Below are 8192 nucleotides of genomic sequence, written 5' to 3' on the forward strand. Positions count from 1 at the left end.
AAAACCCTGTTGCTCACAATCGGTGGTTTTGATTTCCTTATGATGAATATAGAGTTGCTACAAATAGAGTTGGGTTTGACACTGGCTATTTATTATCTCTTTTTTTAATTTATTATCTCTTTTATGGTAATGCAAAGAATTGGGCAAAATAATCTCAAACTTGTACTGAGAACTCTGTGACCATACTTTATGCTCATCTATATCCACTCCTCTGGTTGGAGTTGAGATTCTCTTTGGATTAGCCCTGACATCTCCTGGTGCTCTCCTTTTACCTATGAGTTATGGAGATAAAAGAGGAATGACTCTGGCTCCCCAATTTGTTGTCAGCATGAGCCATATTTTTTTTGGTAGAGCTCTTGGAGGAGAGGAATCTCAGGCAGAAAGAAAACCGGACAGGCATAAGGATGAGGCATCAAGGAAAATTGTAAGGACCTTTCAGTCTGTGGAAACTGAGATTTGAGAGATAATTTGATGTAGGTGAAATTGGCTTGAATTACCAGGGCCCTGGCTGGCCAAGGTGATTTAATTGGGAATGGAAACCTTGTGCAAGAATGACCAGCACTCCTTATAAGAGTGAAGAGTGGGGGAAAGAATGAAGGGGAAAACATGAATAATCAAGCAGATGGCATGGTAGTTGAAGATAATAGAATGAACAGAGATGCCATGGGTAGTGTTGTAGTTACAAAGTTTCCTATATAAACGGAAGTTATGAGTAAACAGAGGATGTAAGAGAGCAGAAGTTAGTAGTGGTGGGAACAGAAGACACTGAGTGAAATAAATAGGCAGAGAGAAATGGAGTAGAAGTGGTGGTGGGATGTGGCCAACATGGTGAAGCTTCCTTGGATACAGAATAATCCTGGCATGCTCTCCTTATGCAGCATACCAAAGTTCCTGGTTCTGGATTTCCATAGCTTTTTCTTCCATTATTAGTCCACATAAAATTCTTAACAATAAACCAACCACCCCTCTACTTGAGTAGTTTGGCGTGCTCTGTGTCTGATATTATGATACTTTCTGAGGAATTCTCAATTGGAATTTTACAGAGTCAAGATAAATAGACATGAAGACAGCCTTTTAAAAACGGGCAAGCTGATTAGAAAGGCCAATATAACATGGATATTTTGAGTTAGGGAAACAACATATTTTTATTCCTAGTTGTATACGGGCTTGCTCACCCTTTGAATCATGGGGATGGGAAACATCAGTCTGGGGATAAAAAAAGAAAGAAAGATCATTGTTTTGCACTGGGTTTCAAAAGAGATTTCAAAAATATTTGTGAATCAATGTTTGGAAAAGCTTGGCTTTGTTGAACAAGAAGAGGGTTCTTGTTATAAAATCTTTCTTCAATGGTCCAAGAGCAACTGTTGGCATTCTTAGCATCAGAGCACTGAAATTATTATTATTTTTTACATAATGAATGATTTTCATTTGGTTTGGGTGCCCTGCCCAAACCCTCCTAGCTGACCGGTGCATCTGCCACCCAGCTGCATTGAGTGTCGGTGCATGGCAACTCACAGCTATTTACTACTCTGTAGATTCACCCTCACCAAGTGGGGGCTGCCTTCCCCAGATGCTAAGCTCCCAACTTAAGCATAGACCTCAACCAATAAATGACCGACTCCTTCCATCAAGATGGACTAAGTCTGTGGTGTATTTTGTGGTCCAGAGCTTTCCCATGAGATCTGACTGTTCATGTTAACAGTTTCCCCCTGACCTCTTTTGCTTCCACTTTCCCACCTCAAAATTGTAAGCTGAGAAGACCAATTGTTTCCCACAGTCACTGGGAATGGAGCTCGAAGTCAAGGTGAAGTTAGGTTAGAAAATGACATTTCAGTTTGGCATCTAAGAGTGACAGGGTGTATAGGGTGTCAACGCACTCCTACTGAAAGGCTTCCTTACCGCCTAGAGAAACATGCCCTAACCTGGGAGATGATCTTTTGGTTCACCCCATTTTGGGGTTCTCTTCTTAGTCCCATTTTCCAGCTTGAACAAATGAACACATAAGACCTAAGTGAAAATTTCTTTATCCACATGCTACCACCCCAAGTGTCAATCCTCTGATAAGCAAGCACCTGTTCTTCTTTCATATATGCACATAAAGATGCATGAGAATTTTCTTCACATATCTTTTAAAAGACAATAATCTGGTTAATAATCTAAGTGTTAACTTGGAATTGACTGGTAAATAATTCATACAATCTTACACATTAGACCAAAGTAAATTTCACATATATTAGAGATTTAAATGTAATAAACAAAAAACCTTACTTTTAAATACTGTTGTGATTATTATTGTTTGACCTCTTAGAGTGTGCTAGACACATTTTAAGTACTTTTCATATATGATCTCACTTAATCTTCACAATTCTCTATGAAGTGGCTACTACTGTAAGACAATTTCATAGAGGAGAAACCTGAAGAACAGCTTGACTTCCTGATGCTAACTGGATAACTTGACAAATATGGACAAGTCTAGTAATTTGACAACTGTCACATGGTTTTTCAGGTATTATTCCTGAATAAAAATATCAGTTTATTGACAGTGTAGTACTATGTTCACAATTCAGAAAGTAGAGAGTGGGGGTAGCTTGTCTTTGCTCCATGATGTCTGGGAGCTCAACAGGGAAGACTCAGAGTCTGGAGATGTTTCAAGAGCTGGAGACTGAAATCATTCTGAGGTGTCTTCACTCATATGGCTTTACAGTTGCTGCTGCTCTAAGTTGTGATGTCACCAGGGGCTGTTGGTCAGAATACTTCCAAATGGACCCTTCATGCTTCTTGGGCCCCTTCACAGCATGGAGCCTCCAGACTTAAACAGAAGTATGTATTCTAACGAAGTGGGGGTTGCCTCACATTTTAAGGGCTAGCTTTGGAAGTCATGCCTCATCACTTCTGCTACATTCTATTGGTTATAAGTGAATCACAAGCCCGGCCAAGTTCCACTTTTTGATTGGAGAGTAACAACGTTGTAGCAGAGCTTGTGGTATGGGAGATATCGTTGGAGCCATCTTTGGAAAATACAGTTGGTTACAACTAGTTAATGGTTAATTGTTACAGTTAGTTAATAGTACAGCTGGAGTTGGATCCAACATCTACACAATCCCAAAGTTCTCTCTTATTCTAAGCTCACTATTATATTAAAAACATTTATAAATATTTGTATAATCTAGTGATAGAGGAAGCTTTTCTAATCATAACATCCATCAAAAAACAGGACAAGATTGATCAATTTGACCACATGCAAAAGTGTATGTGTGTGTGTGTGTGTGTGTGTGTGTGTGTACGTGTATACCTGCACATATATCAAAGGGCCAATCAGGAACAACTGGCAATACCAAGAGCCCACAATTCCTTAAATTGACATGGTGAAACTATCAGTCACACATGTATATACATATATGTATACATAGACATATACTTTATGTACATATACATGTACATCTACTTTAAGCTTTATCAACCATATATATATACATATATATATATAAACATATACATGGAATATATACATTTAATGGAATGTTATTCAGCCATAAAAAAGAATGAAACCTTGCCATTCAGAACAACATCCGTGGAACTTGAGGGCATTATGCTAAGTGAAATAAGTCAGACAGAAAGACAAATACCAGAAGATCTCACTTACATGTGGAATCTAAAATAAAAACAAAGAAAAACCACACACACACACACACACACACACACACACACAAGCTTATAGATACAGAGAACAAGAAAACAGATTGGTGGTTGCCAGAGGTGGGGGTAAGGGATGGATGAAATGGGTGAAAAGAATCAAAAGGTACAAACTTCCAACTACAAAATAAGTCAGTCATGGATATTTTAGTGTAGCCCTCCTAGGGTTCCGACATTTCAGGGCAGTCTGTGCTTCTTGTGCCCCCAGAAGAGAAGCCTGATTTTTGTTTTTAAAACTAAATAAAGAACATATATAATTTAAATAGGATAACACTATATATTATTCAGTGAATTAGAGACATCAAAGTAGAACATTTTATAGCTTTCTTTTCAGTTATGATACTGCCAGCGGTGTAATAAAATCTTCACCCATGTCGCATGCCTAACAAAGATATCGATGAAAGAACAGTCGATAATACAAACCCTTGAACTACCAAAATTTAGCATTGTAAGGTATGTATAAAGCCAACCCACACCAACTTTAGCGTCATTTTCATTACACTAAGAGCCAGATACTAACTGAAAATATTTTGAACACTTTCCAAGTGCTTAGCAATGTATGTAAATCTCATCTAAATCTTCTAAAACACTTAGATAGATATTTTCATCATCTTTATTACCCAGATGCAGAAACTGAGTCTTACAGATATCGAAGTTTTCTAAGGAAAAAAACAATTTGCAAAGGCACTGCCAGGATATATTCAGTTTACGTCTGATCTAGAGTCCCTGTTATCAACAATTCCACTAAATTTCCCGGTAGCCCAGAAAATTAGGCATTCCTTCTTAAGCTAATTTTTTTGAAAGCGTGAATATAGTTCTTATAAGAGACAATTTCATTTCCCATACAGGTGATACGTAAGATGTTCTTGACGAACTACTGTAGTTAAAGGAACATTTATTTGGTATTGATCAGAAGCAACCACAATGAACAGATCGACAGATGGATTATGTAGTTTCCTTTCACTTGACAAATATTTTATAAGGTGAGAATATAGTAGTGAGTTATAATTTATGAGAATATAGCATTGCAAAAAATATTACTTCACAGGACTCAAAACCTACAATATGAATTATTTTCCTTTTGAAATTGTGGAGCAACAAATGGCAAATTAATGAATTTAATTACCGTGTTCAATGAATGCTCATGAGTTTTATAGCAGATTCTCTCTCTTTTTAAAAAAAATATTTTATTTACTTATTTGAGGGAGAGAGAGAGAGAGAGAGGGAGGGAGGGAGGGAGAAAGCACACAAATGAGGGGGAGGGGCAGAGGGAGAGAGAGAAGCAGACTTCCCACTGAGCAGGGAGCCCAACTCAGGGCTTGATCCCAGGACCCTGAGGTCATGACCAAAGGCAGTTGCTTAACTGACTGAGCCACCCACGTGCCCTAAGTTCTATGTTATCGGCATTTTGATAGAGATTGCATTAAAAGTGTAGATTGCTTTGGGTAGTATAGACATTTTACCAATATTTGTTCTTCCAATCCATGAGCATGGAATGTCTTTCAATGTTTTTGTGTCGTCGTCAACTTCTTTCATCAGCATTTTATAGTTTTCAGAATGCAGGCTTTTCATCTCTTTGGTTAGGTTTATTCCTAAGTAGCTTCTTCATCTTTTTTTTTTTTTTGGTTCAATTGTAAATGGGTTTGATACAAGAATTTCACTTTTTGCTGCTTCATTATTGGCGTTTAGAAATACAACAGATTTCTGTTCATTGATTTGTATCTTGTAACTTTACCAGATTTGTTTATCAGTTCTAGCAGTTTTTTGGTGGAATCTTTTATGTTTTCTGTATATAGTATCATGTCATCAGCAAATGGTGAAAAGTTTTACTTCTTTGCTAATTTGATGCCTTTTATGATTATTATTATTTTTTACAGTCTGATTGCTGTGGCTAGGACTTTCAGTACTACTATGTTAAATAACAGTGGTAGGAGCGGACATCCTTGTCTTGTTCCTGACCATAGAGGGAAAAGCTCTCAGGTTTTCTCGATTTAAGGATGATAGTAGCTGTGGGTTTTTCATATACAGTCTTTATTATGTTGTGGTATGTTCTCTTTAAACTTACTTTGCTGAGGGTTTTTATCATAAATCGATGTTGTACTTTGTCAAATGCTTTTTCTCCACTTATTGACAAGATAATATGGTTCTTATCCTTTTGTTTATTAATGTGGTATATCATGTTGATTGATATTCTAATATTGAATCACCCTTGCTACACAAGGATAAATCCCACTTAATGGTGAAGGGTGATTTTTTTAAATGTATTGTTGGATTGGGTTTGCTAGTATTTTGTTAAGAATTTTTGTATCTGTGTTCATCGGGAATATTGACCTGTAGTTCTCTTCTGTAGTGGTGTCTTTTTTTTTTTAAAGATTTTATTTATTTATTCATAGAGACAGAGAGAGAGAGAGGCAGAGACACAGGCAGAGGGAGAAGCAGGCTCCATGCAGAGAGCCTGACATGGGACTTGATCCAGGGTCTCCAGGATCATGCCCTGGGCTGCAGGCGGTGCTAAACCGCTGCGCCACTGGGGCTGCCCTGTAGTGGTGTCTTTATCTGGTTTTGGTCATCACCAGGGTGATGTTGGCCCCATAGAATGTATTTGGAAGTTTTCCTTCCTCTTATATTTTTTGGAATAGTTTGAGAAGAATAGATATTAACTCTTCTTTAAATGTTTGGTAAAATTCACCTGTGAGGCCATCTGGTCCTGGACTCCTTTGTTAGGAGTTTTTAATTATTGATTCAATTTGTTGCTGGTTATAGGTCTGTTCAAGTTTTCTATTTCTTCCTATTTCAGTTCTGGTAATTTTTTTTTAATTAATTATTTTTATTTTTTTTTTTTAGAGAGAGAGAGAGAGAAAGAGCATACATGGGGGGCAGAGGAAGAGGGAGAGAGAATCTTAATTACACTCCCATGGCCAGTGTGGAGCTCAATAGGGGCTTGATCTCATGACCCTGAGGTCATGACCTGAGCTGAAACCAAGAGTTGGATGCTTAGTTGACTTACCACCCAAGCCCCCCTCAGTTCTGGTAATTTATAGGTTTCTAGGAATTTATCCATTTCTTCCAGATTGTCCAACTTGTTGGCATATAGCTTTTTTTTCTTTTTAAACCAGAACGTTTATTTTGACTAATCATTGAAATCCTTAAGCTGAACTGGATGCTGCAAGAGCTGCCCTCTTGGGCTTAGGTGTCGTTCCTTCACGGAATCCATGCCTGAATCTGCGGTATACAATTTTTAGGTGCCTCATTCAACCGGTCCCAGTGGTATTTCGTCTTTTACCCTTGGCACTCCAGTTATACTTTCTCTTCTGCTTAGAAGTGTAGCCACAGTTGCCCCGGGTGGACATCTGAAGGTGGTAGACCTTAGAGCCACAGTGGCGGCACAATGTGTGCGTCTTATTGCAACGCTTTCTGAACGATAATGTCCCCTTCCTCATCTTGTTTCCCCACAGACCCCAAAGAGCAGCATATAGCTTTTTATAGTATTCTCTTAAAATTGTATTTCTGGGGCATTGGTTGTGATCTCTCCTCTTTAATTCATGATTTTATTTATTTGGGTCCTTACTGTTTTCTTTTTGGTAAGTCTGGCTTTAGTTCTATCAATTTTATTGGATTTTTTTCAGAGAACCAGCTCCTAGCTTCATTGATCTGTTTTAGTGTTCCTTTTCTTTTCTTTTCTTTTTTTTTTTTGAGTTTCCGTATAATTTGTTTCTGCTCTAATCGTTTTTTATTTCCTTCCTCTACTGGCTTTTGGCTCCATTTGTTCTTCTTTTTCTAATTCCTTTATGTATAAAGTTAGGTTGTTAATGGAGATTTTTTTTTTTTGCTTCTTGAGGTAAGCTTGTATTACTTTATACTTCCTTCTTAGGACCCACTTTTGCTGCATTCTAAAGGTTTCATTTTCATTTATGTCCATGTGTTTTAAAATTTCTTTTTTGATTTCATGGTTGACCCATTCATTGTTTAGTAGCATGTTGTTTAACTTCCATGTATTTGTAGTCCTCCCACATTTTTTCTTGTGGTTCACTTTTAGTTTCATACTGTCATGGTCAGAAAAGGGGCATGGTATGACTTCAGTCTTTTGATATTTGTTGAGGCCTGTTTCATGACCTAATATATGATCTATTCTGGAGAATGTTCCATGTGCACTTAAAAAGAATGTGTATTCTCCTGTTTCAGGATGGAACATTCTGAATACATCTGTTAAGTCTAACTGGTCCAGTGTGTATTCAAAGCCATTGTTTCCTCGTTTATTTTCTGTTTAGATGATCTGTCCATTGATGTAAGTGGAGTGTTAAAGTTCCCTACTATTATTGTATTATTATTAATCAGTTGCTTTTTGTTTGTTATATTTGGGTGCTCCCATGTTGAGTGCATAAATATTTATAAATGTTACATCTTCTTGTTGGATTTTCCCCTATATGTATGATTATATAGTGTCCTTATTTGTCTCTTGTTACCATGTTTGTTTTAAAGTCTAGTTTGTCTGATATAAG

General features: G+C 37.3%; 1 pseudogene; it reads right to left on the reverse strand.

Moving 5' to 3' along the window:
- Nucleotides 1–6824: 6824 nt before the first annotated feature.
- On the reverse strand, nt 6825–7133 carry LOC112920171 (large ribosomal subunit protein eL37 pseudogene; annotated as a pseudogene).
- Nucleotides 7134–8192: the final 1059 nt, after the last annotated feature.

This window comes from Vulpes vulpes, chromosome 12 (genome assembly GCF_048418805.1).
Source record: "Vulpes vulpes isolate BD-2025 chromosome 12, VulVul3, whole genome shotgun sequence".
Lineage (NCBI taxonomy): Eukaryota > Metazoa > Chordata > Mammalia > Carnivora > Canidae > Vulpes > Vulpes vulpes.